Here is a 14,958-nt window from a genome sequence, read left to right as displayed (position 1 = left end):
TTTATTGTATTCTTATTATTTCTCTGCAATCTGTTTTAAGACGACTATTTACACGACCTTCCTGTACGGAAACGTTGTTACTCATCTGCTAGTTCTCTTGCAAGATTTTAGTTATAAGTTTCAGAATAGTATTTAGCAATTAATATCTCTGTAGTTTTCTGGTTATTCCTTATCACTATTTTTGAATAATAGATTTAGCTCGCTTGTCTTCCATTCATTTGGTATTCTCTCTTCAACTGCAGTTTTTTAAGTACTTATGTAAACTCCTTCGTTTATGGTATTTACTGGTGTTTGTGGTTCCAACGTCTGTTGTGATTCTGTATATAACTTCTTTAGATAGTTAATCCACGCATTTTTTTCGAAGTATTTCAGGTGGATTTATTGCTTCATCTCCGTTCTTTAACCTATTATATCGTCTTCTTCTTCTTCCTTCTTGTATGTAGGCTTTAAAGCCTGTTTCTTCTTCAATATTAGCCTCCTAAATTGTTTAAATTATCGCACCATCTTTTTCTTGGTCTACTAATACTGTTTTGTCCATTTGATGACTTATCTCGTGCTATTCGTACTATCCTATCCTCTGCCATTCTACTAATGTGTACGTTCCACTCCTGTTTCCGTTTTGTCACCCATCCATTTATGTCTTCTATATTGCATGCTCTTCTTATGTTTTCGATTTTTACCTGATATTCGTCGAAGTATTTTCATTTCTGTCGTTTCTAGAATTCGTCTCGTTTAGATATGTCAGGTGTTGTCTCCGCCGTGTATGTTAATATAAGTCTAATTGCTGCTTTATAGATTTTTGTTTTTGTGTCTTGTCTTAGGTGTTTGTTCTTCCAGGTTGTGTCATTAAAAAATCCCGCCACTTTACTTGCTTTTAAGATTTGTTGTCGTACATCTACATGAATCCGAAGACCACAGAGAGAAACACGCATAGACATAAACACAACAGAAAAGATACAGGAACGAAGATACAACATCAGAAGCCTAGATGAAGAAAGTACCCAAGACTTATTTAAAAATAGATTGGATAAGAAGCTACAAATTCCCGCCCCCAAGAATATCGACCAGCTATATAAACATATAAAAAACTGTTTACACGAAGCAGCATTTGAAGCAATGGGATACTACATAAAACCCAAGGTAAACAAACCATACTGGTGGGATAACGAAATAGAGGAAGAAATAAAATGTAAAAGACAACTATACCAACAATATTTAAGTTCTAAATCATTACAAGACAAAATAAAATATAAGGAAAAACAAGCAGAAGTACGAAGGAAAATCTCTAAGAAGAAGAACGAGTCTTGGGAAAGAAACTGCCAACGAATAAATACTTATCTAGGAGGAACCAGAAGCACAGAAAGCTGGAAACTGATAAAAAAATTGAGAAAAGAAAAGAATAAAGAAGTAATACAGAGCATAAAACCTGAAGACTGGGAAGAGTATTTCAAAGGACTTTTGGTAGAGAATAGAGTCGAATTTCAGGAACGTAGAAATCAAAACAAAGATAGAATTTCAATAGTTGGCTCGCCAATAAGATTAACAACAGAGGAAATTAAAAATGTATGTAAACAGCTGAAGAGGAACAAAGCACCCGGACCAGGAGATATACCCGGAGAATTGTTTAAGTACGGAACGAACAAATTGTACGAATGTCTTCGACAACTTTTTCAAGAATGGATAAACACAAGCGAAATCCCTACGGAATGGAAGATATCACACCTCAGCACTATACATAAAAAGGGTGATAAAAATAATTGTGAAAATTACCGAGGAATAGCTGTAACCGGATCTATGAGTCGAATATATGGAAAGGTGTTAAAGAACCGAATCGAGAGAGAATACTTGTATTATGAAGCAGAAGAACAAGCAGGATTTCGTACAGGTCGATCCACAATTGACCACATTTTCTCCTTAACCCAGATAATAGAAAAAAAGATGGCAAGGAATCAAGAGATTCATATGTTGTTCGTCGACCTACGGAAAGCCTACGACAGCGTTCCACTGAAGAAGCTGTGGCAATCAATGGAAAGCACGAATATTAATATAGAATTAATAAAAGCCGTCAAAGTGCTATACAACCAACCAATAATAAAGATAAAAGCGGGGACACAAATAACAACAGGATTTATAACATCAAAAGGATTAAAGCAAGGATGTTGCTTATCTCCCACTTTATTTAAAATATACCTCGAAAGTGCTTTAAAAAGATGGAAGCAAAAATGCAGGACAATGGGGATACCGCTCACCAATACTATGGTATATACGCTTAACTTTGCAGACGATCAAGTAATAATGGCTCAAGATTATGACGATTTAAACTATATGGCACGAAAATTAATTGAAGAGTATGATATATGGGGTCTAGAAGTAAATAAAAAGAAAACCGAATACCTGTGCATTGGAGCAGAACAAAAAGATCTCATATTAGACGATAACACTACGATAAAGCACTGCTATGACTACAAATACCTAGGTATCACTATTTCACAAGATGGAACATTAGACAAAGCCATAAGAGAGAGAAATACGTCAGGGAGAAAAGCCATCACAATGTTAAACACCATTTTATGGGACCAATCCATCAGCAAAGAAAATAAAAAGAAGATATATGAGACTATAGTAAAAAGTATCACTTTATACAGCTGTGAGGTATGGCCACTGAAAGAAAGAACACTGTCAACGCTGAAAGCGACGGAAATGGATTTTTGGAGAAGAGCCGCAGGAAGATCTAGAAGAGAAAGGATTACCAACGAACGCATTAGAGAAATAATGGGAATCAAACGAACAATCACAGATGACCTAACAACAAAACAACTTATCTGGTTCGGACACTTACAAAGAATGGACGAACAACGAATGCCAAAAGAAATACTAAAGTGGCAACCAGAAGGAAAGAGAAAACGAGGTAGACCGAGGAAAAGTTGGAGCGAAGGAATAAATAAAGAACTGAGAGAGAGGGCCATAGAAGAAGATCTATGGAACAACCGGTCTAAGTGGCGATTGGAAGTCGGAAAACGGCGGAGAACGTTATAAACCGACAAGTAGTAGTAGTAGTGTCGTACATCTTCTTCAACATCTCCGTAACTAGTTCCTATTTTCTAATTCTCTAATCTATCTATCTATCTAATATTTTTCCATCAATTTTGATTTTACATCGTAGTGGGTATTTAGATGTCATACATTTAATTTTTTCTACTGATAATATCATGTTATATTTCTTGGCTGTTTGATTGAAGATGTGTGTTAATATTTGGATTTCTTTGAAATATGTTAGTTTATTGATAGTTTCTTTTTGTAAAATAGTCATTTTAATTTATGCCTTTGCAATCTCAAAATATAGTCGGAATAACCTTTCTGACCCATTAACCATTAGGAAGCACTTTTGCCGGTTTCCGTCCACTGCAGTGCATTCATTTTGTTCTCTGGTATGTAGTAATGGATCCAGTTTTTAGCAAGGGCTACCATTCAACGCCAAAAGTTTAACGAATTGAGCTTCTTAAGGTCCAAATACTGCTGAGAATCACATGATCATGTTCTTCGTCGATGGTCAGCAAAAGGCGAATGAGGTTACTTGTTTAGAGGCTTGTTTAGAGACAAGATGTAACCATAACCTCAACTACATGCCGTCGTGACGTCATCGTATTGTGACGTTAAAAGAAAACCGGGAAAATATAACAATTACAGTACGTAGGGAGCAACAATAAAGAAAGAAAGTAAATCAGTATTAAGTATTAAAATAAGGAATGAAATAGAATGGAATGTAAACGATTGCAGTTTAAAAATCTCGAACATTATTTCAGCTGTGATGGTCGAATTGTATTTTATAATTTAAATAGTGCTAATAGCAGAAGGCTTAATGTGATTGATAATGATCGACCATTAATTTTATCACAAGGATAAAAAATAATCAATTTTTCTTGTAATATGCAGTTTTGAAGAAAACATTCACAAAGCCATGTCTATAATGCAATATGCAAATGCACGGCTATATAATACATTTATAAATTTTAAATGAGATATTAAACATACTTGCAAAATCGTAAAAATTCTAATTATTTCACAAATTATAACTAAAGCGTTGCTGAGAAATATTTCACAATAATTTTTACATGTTTACAACACGGATTATATGTCTACCTATATAAAATTTTGTACAATCTATATTTTGTCACTTCAGGGTGGGATTTTGTAACAAGAATGTCAAAAATAACAATACAGAGCATCGTATATACTGCAAAAATAGTAAAACAATAAAATAGTCTCGTTTTACTGTAGGAGAGTTTAGATCAGTTTGGAGCTGTCCGCAAAGGTATTTAAATTGTATTTCATTTTTGCTAAAATGCAGTTAACGACAATCTATTATTAATTAATTAAAACAACGAGATTTATGGTTTTTATAATGACAGTTGACAGTTGACAGTTGACAATTGACAATTGACAACGACAGTTCATGTTATATCGAAATAGTTCGATAATAAATTAATAAAAACACAGAAACGTTAAGAAAATAATAAATTGACTTAAAATGATAAAAAATATATATAATAGAAAACTAATGGTTCGTTTTTATCGTATTCTTACGAGTAATCAAAACCCCGGTCAACTTCGGAGCATTGTAAAACCCAGAAAAATTAATGAAATTATACAAATTTGTAGTGAAAATTACTCTATCAAAAATCATCTATAATATTGATCTAATCTAATTTTATTGTAAAATAACCAGAAAATAGTTATAAAGCCCAAATTAAATGTGTTCCAAAATTCCTAGTTATTTTTGTTTATAACTTTTTTATTTTCCATTTTACGATTAAAAGTAATACAAATAAAGTTGTAGACAATTAAGTTTGCTACAAGTAATGTCTGATAAATTTTTTATAGGGTTGCTAATTTATGAGATACAGCGCGAAAACCATTTTCCCCCTTTTCTCAAGACGGCGACTGGGGAACGTGGGTGGCGACAACACAAACTTAAACTTAAGCTTATACGAATCACCTTCACAAATCAAAAAACAGAAGAAAAAAAATGAAATTGCGTAATCTCGATGTAATTTTTCTTCGGAACTTCAACTGAAGTAACCAACAAACAAAAGTAATAAAGATATTTGGAACGAATATCTAACTGATTTTTGACATTCAAATATGTCACAATACAACAAAAGAAAGAACTATTTGTAAGCAGCCAAACCAAACTGCTCTAAATACCCCTTTAAGTGTCGATTACATTTTATAGTATCATACAATATGGTAAGCCAGTTATACTCTTACGTTAATGATATTCTTACTGAATTAACTATGTATAGAATAAAAGAATAAAAAGTGAAATATAATGAAGCGAATATTTAGAATATTTACGTAAGTGACAAAACCATTCCCACTACGGTATTTTTACAGTCTGAGTAATCACACACATAATCAATATTAAGAATATAACAGCTTCATTATTACTTTTTGATTATTTTTTTTGGTTGGTAACAGTTAAAAATCGCAAATAATTTGATTGCTTCCACGCTTTTCGACTATGCAACAAGTTGTAAAGTTTCCGAAGATTTGTATTGCACATATTTGAGCAACTGAGCTAAAGTGAATGTTATTGAAGCTTTTGTAAAGGCGTGGAAGTTTATTGGCAGATGTTTATTGTTTGTTTTATGACAGCGCGTTCATAGACTACAGAGTAAAGGTGACATTGACAGAAAGTGGTTTATAATTAAAAAAAAAAAAATTTACTACAAGATATTTTATTTGTATTAGATTTGTTCTTTAATTAGTACTGGTACGTTAGCTTACTCGTTACACTACTGATCCAAATTCTAACAGCGATGTTTTGGCGTCATCGAACGTTCGAAGAAGCTATTTGTCTAGTCTAGACAAATCCGCAAGTAGCGGCGTTTTGATATCACGAGAGGCCCTAGAAACTTGTCGTACGAGTCGACGGTCCGCTGAGAAGCTTCGATGAAATTTCAGAATAACGAAACAAAAACATATATAAGGGAAATTAAATTGTAGAAAGTTAGTCTAATAAATATATTTGTAGCGTCAAGTAAATAAAACAACATAAATTAATTGTGTTTTTAGTGTTAGAAGACTGTCACTAAATACTAAAATATTTAGAGTATTTATAAAAGTCCTCACTGAGCTAGTTTTTTTTTAAATATGTAGTATTAAATTTTTTTCGGGCGAGACCTCATTCTGCCAGGTGTGTTATTCTTCTTCTTCTTCTTTAGGTGCAGTCCCTAATGGAAGTTGGTGATGACTTCTGCAAATTCTTCTCTATCCACTGCTTTTTATATTTCTCGTCTCTGAACATACATATGTCCAAGGTAAGATATTTTCTGTTTTTTAATAATTTGTAAAAGTTTATGTTATAGTGCGGCGGACTGTCTACATCTCAAAATTTTCTAGGAGTCGCACAGTGTTGTGAAAACAATAAAAAACGCTTAAAAATGAATAAATCCTCAGGAGATTGAAGTATAGCCTGGAAATTTGGTAGACTTGTTTATGTTACTAAGTGGTTGGATAGTACATATATATTTTGAAACGAAGTCGAGGATAATGAAATATTCAGTATACAATTGTCAAGAAATAGAACAAATATTTTTAGAGGAAGAGAGGTATTAGGATGCTTAATCTCCATTCTTGAGGAATTCTGTTTTATTCTATTATTTTTTTAATTAGTTTTGGTAGTTGTTTGGTCAAATCTGGTTCTCTGTACTTTAAGATTAATATCCAAAAGACTTCATTTATGATAACCAGGAAGCAACATGAGCCAGCACACCTCATAGATGATCAACAAATTCAAAGAGTTGAGAAATTTGAGTACCGTAGATCCACTCTATCGAGAAAATAAGTTTTTAATGGGGAAATAAAATAAGAGTGGGTAAGTAGTGGGTATATGGGTAAGTCAGCTATTCTTAAATTCAAGAAATACTTCATTCGGTCAGAGGTGCCTTTAAATCTTACACTTCGTGTGGCTAATCAGTATTATTGAATCGTGTAGACATGGTCAATAGAAGTAAAAACATAAAAAGAACTAAAGCATGCGAAATGTGGATTTTAAGAACACCTCTTACAATATCGTGGATGGACCGAGTTACCAATGAGAAGATGTTACGACGGGCTGTAGTATGACGAGAATTGTTGAATGTGGTGACAAAGCGCAAGGTTCCTTCTTTGGGACATATCTTGCTTGGATTACGGGTACTCTCTCTTAAAACTTATACCCACGGACAAGTTTGGTAAAAGAAGTTCGGGCAGAAAATTAAATTACTGGCTTAGAATAAACAAAATTGGTGTAATGTTCTGGACTTTAAGTCTTTTTTCCGACTAGCTGAGGAGGGAAACCTTAGAATAGTTAATTAAGACAGCAATCGAAACACCTACATGCTACTAAGCATATACCACAACAATAATAAGCACAAGAAGTTTTACCTTATTATAAAATCTAAATAACGAGAATTAATTTGGGATAATTTTTTCCCTCAAGTTTACAAAACCTTCAAAATTGAGCAGTAAATAAAAAAGTTATTATTTGTAAAAAACAGGCTGACTGCCTTGTGCACCAATATGGTGCACACTATCATATCCATAAGATTGTTTTAGAAAATAAATATATCGGTCGTAAGAGCCACACCGTATTGTTTGTTAAATCAGCTTTTTATTTAAATATTTGATTATCGATGTATTATTTTGAGTCTTCTATAGTATTTTTTTGCAATATACAACAAATATACATAGTATGTGCACTAATGTGGTACTCATGGCTTCACAGACCTTGTCCATTCCGATTCGGCACGAAGTTAATGCCAGTCTTGAACTATTTATAGGAATGGAAGCTCTTGTTAGTTGACTGACGGTTCAGCAAGATGGATGACAGAACATGTGTTACGATTATACAGAGATATGTCTACGCCTTTTATAGGAAATGAAACAATTTTACAGCAAATAATAATGAGCCGTTGAGTAATACAGAGAGTGATGACTCCACTGACTCTGTTAATCCACCTAGAGTAGCAAATACACTGCTGTTCAATGATTGTTCAAGAAACCAATCGCTGCGCTATTCAACGGCTAAATCCTTCATATGTTAAAAGATGTTCTCGAGTGCAACAATGGATTCTCACTAACAATGAAGAAATCCGCACATTTCTTGAGTTGGTATAATGGAAGGGACTTTACCAAATACCTTCAATTTCACATAATTAGAAAAGAGATAACTATTTGTTGACCAGTAAAGTAAGCGACTAATCAAGAAACCGATTTGAACTTTTACTTAGTATGCTACATTTCTCTGATAATTCAAAAACCACCTGAAGGCGATAGAATATATAAAGCCCAAAACTTAATTGATATGATACCAAACTTCAATATGGCTTTCTGCCCAACCCAGTCTGTATGTATTAATGAATCTATGATTCCTTTTTTGGGCAGGCTTTCTTTTATCAATCATATGATACGTTGCAATTTAAAATATACTGCGAAAAAAGAAGAAGTGGACGATATGCCAGTATCAGAGAAAATGGTTATAGAGTTAATGGACCTATCGGTAGAGGACCCCATAATAGATGAAACATTGCAAGCAATTAACAAATTGAAGAACACAATATTGCTGTGTACGAATATGGTTCACAAATACATAATGGCAAATAGTACTAAATCAGCTTAGCAGTCAACCTGTTAAGATCAAAATTTGTTAATATTTGAAGTTTTCGTTTTTTAGAAATTAGAAAGTTACACTGGTTGTTTTAATATACTTAAAAACCATCTGCCAGTAAACCTACTTCCTTATAAAGAAGCAATCTAGAGATAGATAATGTGTTATAGAAAAAATGTTACCTAAATACTTTAGTACCAAATTATATACTTTACGAAAATATCAAGATTTTGTTGCATATTTTTATTTTCATGCACACAAGTAGTTGCTACTCAAAACAGGCAATTTTCTGTCTTAATATTGCCAAGAATACGTTAAGAATTCCTTTTCCAAGGATACAAAAAAGGCGCAACAGCTGGAAAGGAATATTTAAAATATGACAAATGCAAGAGACATCTTTTAAATTTTATTGAACAACATATTTTGTTCAGAAAAAATATAAAAGTTATTGTAATTACTGCGCAATTGCGGAATTAGAGACAAAAAGAATCTTTAGAGTTACTTTAAAAGTCAAAAAGCAAATTTCAGTGCTTAACTATTACAAAACTATACAGGGTGCGATAAATAAACGGCCAATTAGAAATATCTCGAGAACTAAATGTAACTGAATCATGATAATTGGAATGAAGTGGTTTTTAAGAGTGACCTATTTAATGAAAATGTTTTCATCCATTTGTTACTTCCGGTTTTTTTAACGGGACACACTGTATATTTTTTACTTTTAGAAATATTCACGTTATTCTGAACATTATTTGATAAAACTTTCACATACGTATTGTGAACTGTTTTGTGAACTGTTTTTGAATTATAATGGTTTTTATATGAAAATTACACTTTTCTACCACGTACCGTAAAATGAGGTGAATAGGAATCACTAAATAATAACAACAATCTTCCCAAACATATATATTATTTTCGTTAAGCTATTTGTGTTTTGCAGGTTGGCTAATGTGATATGGTTTTGGGAAATTTAGATTTGTATTGTTGGCGTCACTGGTTCCTATGTTTTCGGCGTGCAAACAAAGTCATTAATTTTAAGGTTCAAATAATACTAGCACTGGACTCACACAAGGATCACCATTAAATCCAATGCTATTCAACATATATACCTACTCAATACACGATGTGTTCCCTAAAAATGCTAAAGTCATACAGTATGCTGACGATTTTGTAATTCTAGTCAAGGGAGTGAACGTTAAAAATATGATATGAAAAATAAACAAATATCTAGCCAATCTTGAGGCCTGGCTGGACAATCATAATTTGAACGTTTTTGTGGGCAAATCTACAGCTATCTTCTTTACAAGGGGTAATACCAAAATTATGCCCGGAAATATCAGTTATAAGAGACAACATACAGAGTGGGTAGATAAAATTAAATACCTAGGAATGGTTTTACAGAAGAACCTTAACTGAAAGGCACACATTAACCAACTAGAAGTCAAAATAGGTAAAACACTAAATGTAATGCGTGCCTTGTGTGGAACACGGTGGGGCAGTGACCCAAAAATATTAAAACTGATCCATGAATCACTTATCCTAAGTCATTTGAACTATGGGGTCAATTCCTATCTACATGCCCTAAATATATATTGAAGAAACTAGATCAGATGCACTACCAAAGTATCCGGATTATCACAGGATGCATGAAGTCAACTCCAATCCAAGCCTTGTTATCAGAGTCTGGAGAACTGCCATTCAAATACAGAAGAGAATGGCTCACAACAAAATTTTTGCTAAAAAACCTAAGTGTTAAAAACAAACCTGTCATTCAATCAATCGTTGAATTAGAAACACTTTTGTAATATGGACAATAAATACTGGAGAAATAAGGAAAAACCATTATTGATAGCAACTCTTAGAAAAATCCAACCTTATTTGCAGAACCTATATTCCAGTAACCTTCTTTCTTGCCATGAATATGAACTTGAACTACAACTTCAACTAATAGGAATTCTGAACGAAAACATTACAAAAAATGAATTTAACCTTATGAATTTTGGGAACATAGTTAAAAATTCCATTCATATAAAAAATTCTTTACAGATGACCATTGACACAATGGGAAATGCGGGATTTGGAGTTTTTTCCCCAGATATAAACTATTCATTTTCATCTAAACTACCCAATCATACCCAAATACAGCAGCATCATGCAGTCCAAATTATACTGGAACAAAATATCACACAAGCCATTATCTTTTCTGACTCCAAAAGTGCACCATAAAAAATCAAAAAACAGGGTTTTCTAAAGACACAGAACATATATCGTATTTAACGAAAAGAGGAATTTTCCTAGCAAGGAATAATAATATCAAAATCTTACTAGCATGGATCCCAGGACACACTGGTATTACTGGAAAGTACAAGGCTGACCAACTTGCCAATATAGGTCGTTCCCTGAATATTCCCATGAATATCAAGCTACAGTTTTCAAATTTTACACCCTACTTAAAAAGAGAGATTTGGTCTAATTGGGCAGCTGAATGGTACGAAGGATATGGTACAAGTAATTCATTCTATGTCAAAATTAATAAACGAATCCAAACACTACCATGGTTCAATAAAATCTAACTACAATCATCCGTATAAGAACGGGTCATTGCTCATCCCCTCTTCATCTATTTAGAATTGGAGTCAAAGATGATTCTTATTGTGAATGTGGCCAAGTGAGAGGCTTAAACCATATTTTACTAGAATGTCGCTTGAATCAAAACCCACATTTCGAACAATTTCGAACATGACGACACAAATCTTAGTGACGACCCACGAAAATGTAAAATGATTTTTAGAAGTGGCTGCAAGTACCCAGAACGAGTTCTCAACTTATCAAAAGCGTCTACTTCCATAATGCTTGCTGCTTGTGGAAAGAGTAAAATATTATCATCTTATATTGTATATAAGGCTTAACATTTATACAACAGTGGGAAGGAGGAAGGTCCGAAAAACTCTCGTTTAAATCGTACCAAGTCAGGTTGTCGCACCAAGTCGTACCAAGACAACTTATCATCTCATTGTCAATCGATTTAATCCAAATGTGCCAAGAAAAAAAACATCAAGTTTATATTTTTAGCAAGTAATTCCACCCACCTTACTCAGCCACTCGATGTGGCATTCTTCAGACCCTTGAAGATTATGTGGCGCAAAATAGTTGAGGAATGGAAAATAGGACCAGGCAGGAATGAATCCACAGTAGCTAACAAGTTTCCTAGACTATTAAAGAAACTATTTGATAGTCTTTCAGATGATAATACCAGACAATCTGGAACACAAACGCCCTTGTCAGGTTCTGTTCCCGTAGAAGGGATTGATGACACTTTTAAAGAAATTTTGAAGACATTAAGACTGATACTCAGATACAAAAGAAAACGAAAAAAAAATGAATGTTGAACCGGAAAAATTGTTGTGGCGACAGATTTAGAAGAAGAAGAATTTAAACCTGAAGCAGGACCATCAGGAAGTTAAAATGAGAATCTAGTGCTTCAGAAAACTGTCTCCAAGATAGTGACAAGGAGCTAGTGTTGTCATCTGATGAAGAAACGAACACGAACACGAACACATGTTAACCCTGGAGACTTCTTAGTGGTCAAAGTGTATGGCAAGACCAAGCAATCTTTCAAGCTCTGCGTTCCTAAAGTTCTCTATCATCAAGATGGCGGCTACGTAGGAATCTTTTTTAAGAAGTTTCCTTATCAATAACTTATGAATAACTTTCCTATGAATACCATATAGGGTGTCCTATTCGAAAAAAAAAAAAGTAGTTAGGCAAAAATTTATAATGCCGGTTTTATGCCAATTTTAACAGCACCCTGTATAATGAAAAAGGCAACTTTACACTGTAAAGGATAATGCTGTATCTGGTTAATAAGTTTTTAAAGAATTTAAACTTTTATTCAAATTACATCACAGGTTATCGAACTTTATATACATGGTACAAAAGTATAATTTTCATATAAAAACCATTTTAAGTCAAAAACGGTTCACAGTAGGTACAGGGAATTATTAACAAAAGAAATAACGTGAATATTTTTTAAATTAAAAGATATACAGGGTGTCCCATTAAAAAAAAAACGAAGTCATAAGCAACTTCCTGTATAACCGGAAGTAACAAATAGATAACAATATATTCAGTGAATAGGTCACTCTTTAAAACCCCTTCATTCCAATTGTTATGATTCAGTTATTTTTAGTTCTCGAGATACTTTTAATTGACCGTTTTTCTGCCCCACCCTGTATAATATAGCCATAAAAATACCAACTTAGGACTGCATTAACTGACATAATAATCGGAAATCCATACAAATATACAAAGTCATTCTTATTCGTGAACTCATCGTTGAAAAAACAAAATTTTTTTGGATTAATTATTGTAAATCTGTTTTTTCCCATCTAAATGCTTCTGTAGATTAAGCTGCTAGTCTTGAACCTACTTAATGATGTGCAATGAAGTTTGTAAGAAACAATCTGACATCTGACATTTCTAAATAATTCAAGTATTAAAAGTATTCTTTGCAACATTAAGATTATTTTTTGGTGAGTGTGAACCCAGTTTTGCACTTTTTCCTAAAAGTATGAAAAAGTTTGATTGTAATGACAGCTATAGGCGTAATACGTAATAACTTTTTGACATATTAATATTTTTACAACCTACAAAATGAAGTCTAAAACTTCATGCGAAAAAGAATGTTACACATTAACGTTTTTGAAAATGACTATTAAATAAGTGTTTGGGTATCTTTTGATTAAATATCCTACTTGGTGTTAAGCCTTGTTTAAACTCTACGTTAAAACTTAAGCTGACTTAAGACAATAACAAGCGAAATTCTGTCAAGATTCATAAACGATCATTGATTCTTCGAGTCATCGTAAAAACAAGAATACTAAAAACACCATTGTAAAGTTTTATATTGCAAAAAAAGATCATTTGTTTATTTAAAGCAATTTTTTGTTAAAAAGATCTTCAAAACTGGAATACCATAAATTAACAGTTTTAAAACAATGTAAAACATTTACTAATAAATCAATATTTAAATAATAATCGATAAATCATTGACAGATTCGCTGTATTATGTTTTAAAGTCCATCTAGAGGAATGTCGTAACAAATAATGAATATGTTAAAATTTCTTCACTGTAACAATAACAGAGAGCTTATATAGCCTTAACATAAACATTCGCAAGAATCCCGTAGTGTCGTCCATGCTACAATTGTGATGAAGCAAAGGATCGATCGTTATAATAATGAGCATCAGCTCTAGATACAATTAGCTTAAATATATTAAATGATTGCTATAGAAGTTACTTGTTACCAATACAATACAATGCTCAAAATAATAAAACATTTTATTCGTTTCTAAATTTGTCTGAGTATCAATGTCTTTTAATCCCGTACGATTCTCTCCTACGATACATTTTATCATCCTTTGTTATCTATTTTATAAAGTTTATTTCTTATTTTTGTCCAAGTAACGTAACCGATAGGAATAAACTATTAAAGGAGAGTGATGCAAATCGTAAAGAATGTCAGCCAAGCTGCAGCAACAATTTGAGAAATAAAGAGCCTGGTTTGCATCACAATGAAGAAATTGTCGAAACTGAGGAGAAACGTCCGCTCTTCAGAAGTCCAGAACAATTGTTTGGTTATTCCAAAGGAGAACCCCGAAAAAATCTCAAAATGAGAAGCAAAAGTCAACAATAGACCAGATATTTGTTCTGTGACAGATCCTCAAAAAAACAAGTGAATATAACATCGACACACATCATCTCTTCATAGACTTTGAAAGCGCATATGACAATATAAACCGAGAATTCTTAATAAAAGCAATGAAAGAATTTAATATACCAACACAACTAATAGAACTGATAAAAGAATCTCTAAAAGTAGAAAGTAGAATCCAGATACAAAATAAATTAACGGAAAAAATAGATGTGAAAAAGGGACTACGCCAGGGAGACGCTCTATCATGCATCTTGTTCAACATCGTACTCGAGAAAATACTGAGGAACAAAACAGTTAATACACGAGGAACAATCATTAATAAAAGCGTGCAAATACCAGCATTTGCAGATGATGTTGATATAAACGCAAGATCAAGAAGAGAAATGATAGAGGCATACAACCAAATAGAACGAGCTGCACAAAATAGTGGTCTTAAAATCAATCAGACCAAAACAAAATATATGCAATTAAGTAAAAACGCAGAAATAAGGCAGCCACAAAATATAACAATAGGAGAGTACAACATAGAGGGGGTAAAAAATTTTAGTTACTTGGGATCCCTAGTCACGTCTGATAATAACGTTACGGAGG

The sequence above is a fragment of the Diabrotica undecimpunctata genome, chromosome 9 (genome assembly GCF_040954645.1).
Source record: "Diabrotica undecimpunctata isolate CICGRU chromosome 9, icDiaUnde3, whole genome shotgun sequence".
NCBI classification, from domain to species: domain Eukaryota; kingdom Metazoa; phylum Arthropoda; class Insecta; order Coleoptera; family Chrysomelidae; genus Diabrotica; species Diabrotica undecimpunctata.
This window is presented reverse-complemented; position numbering follows the sequence as displayed.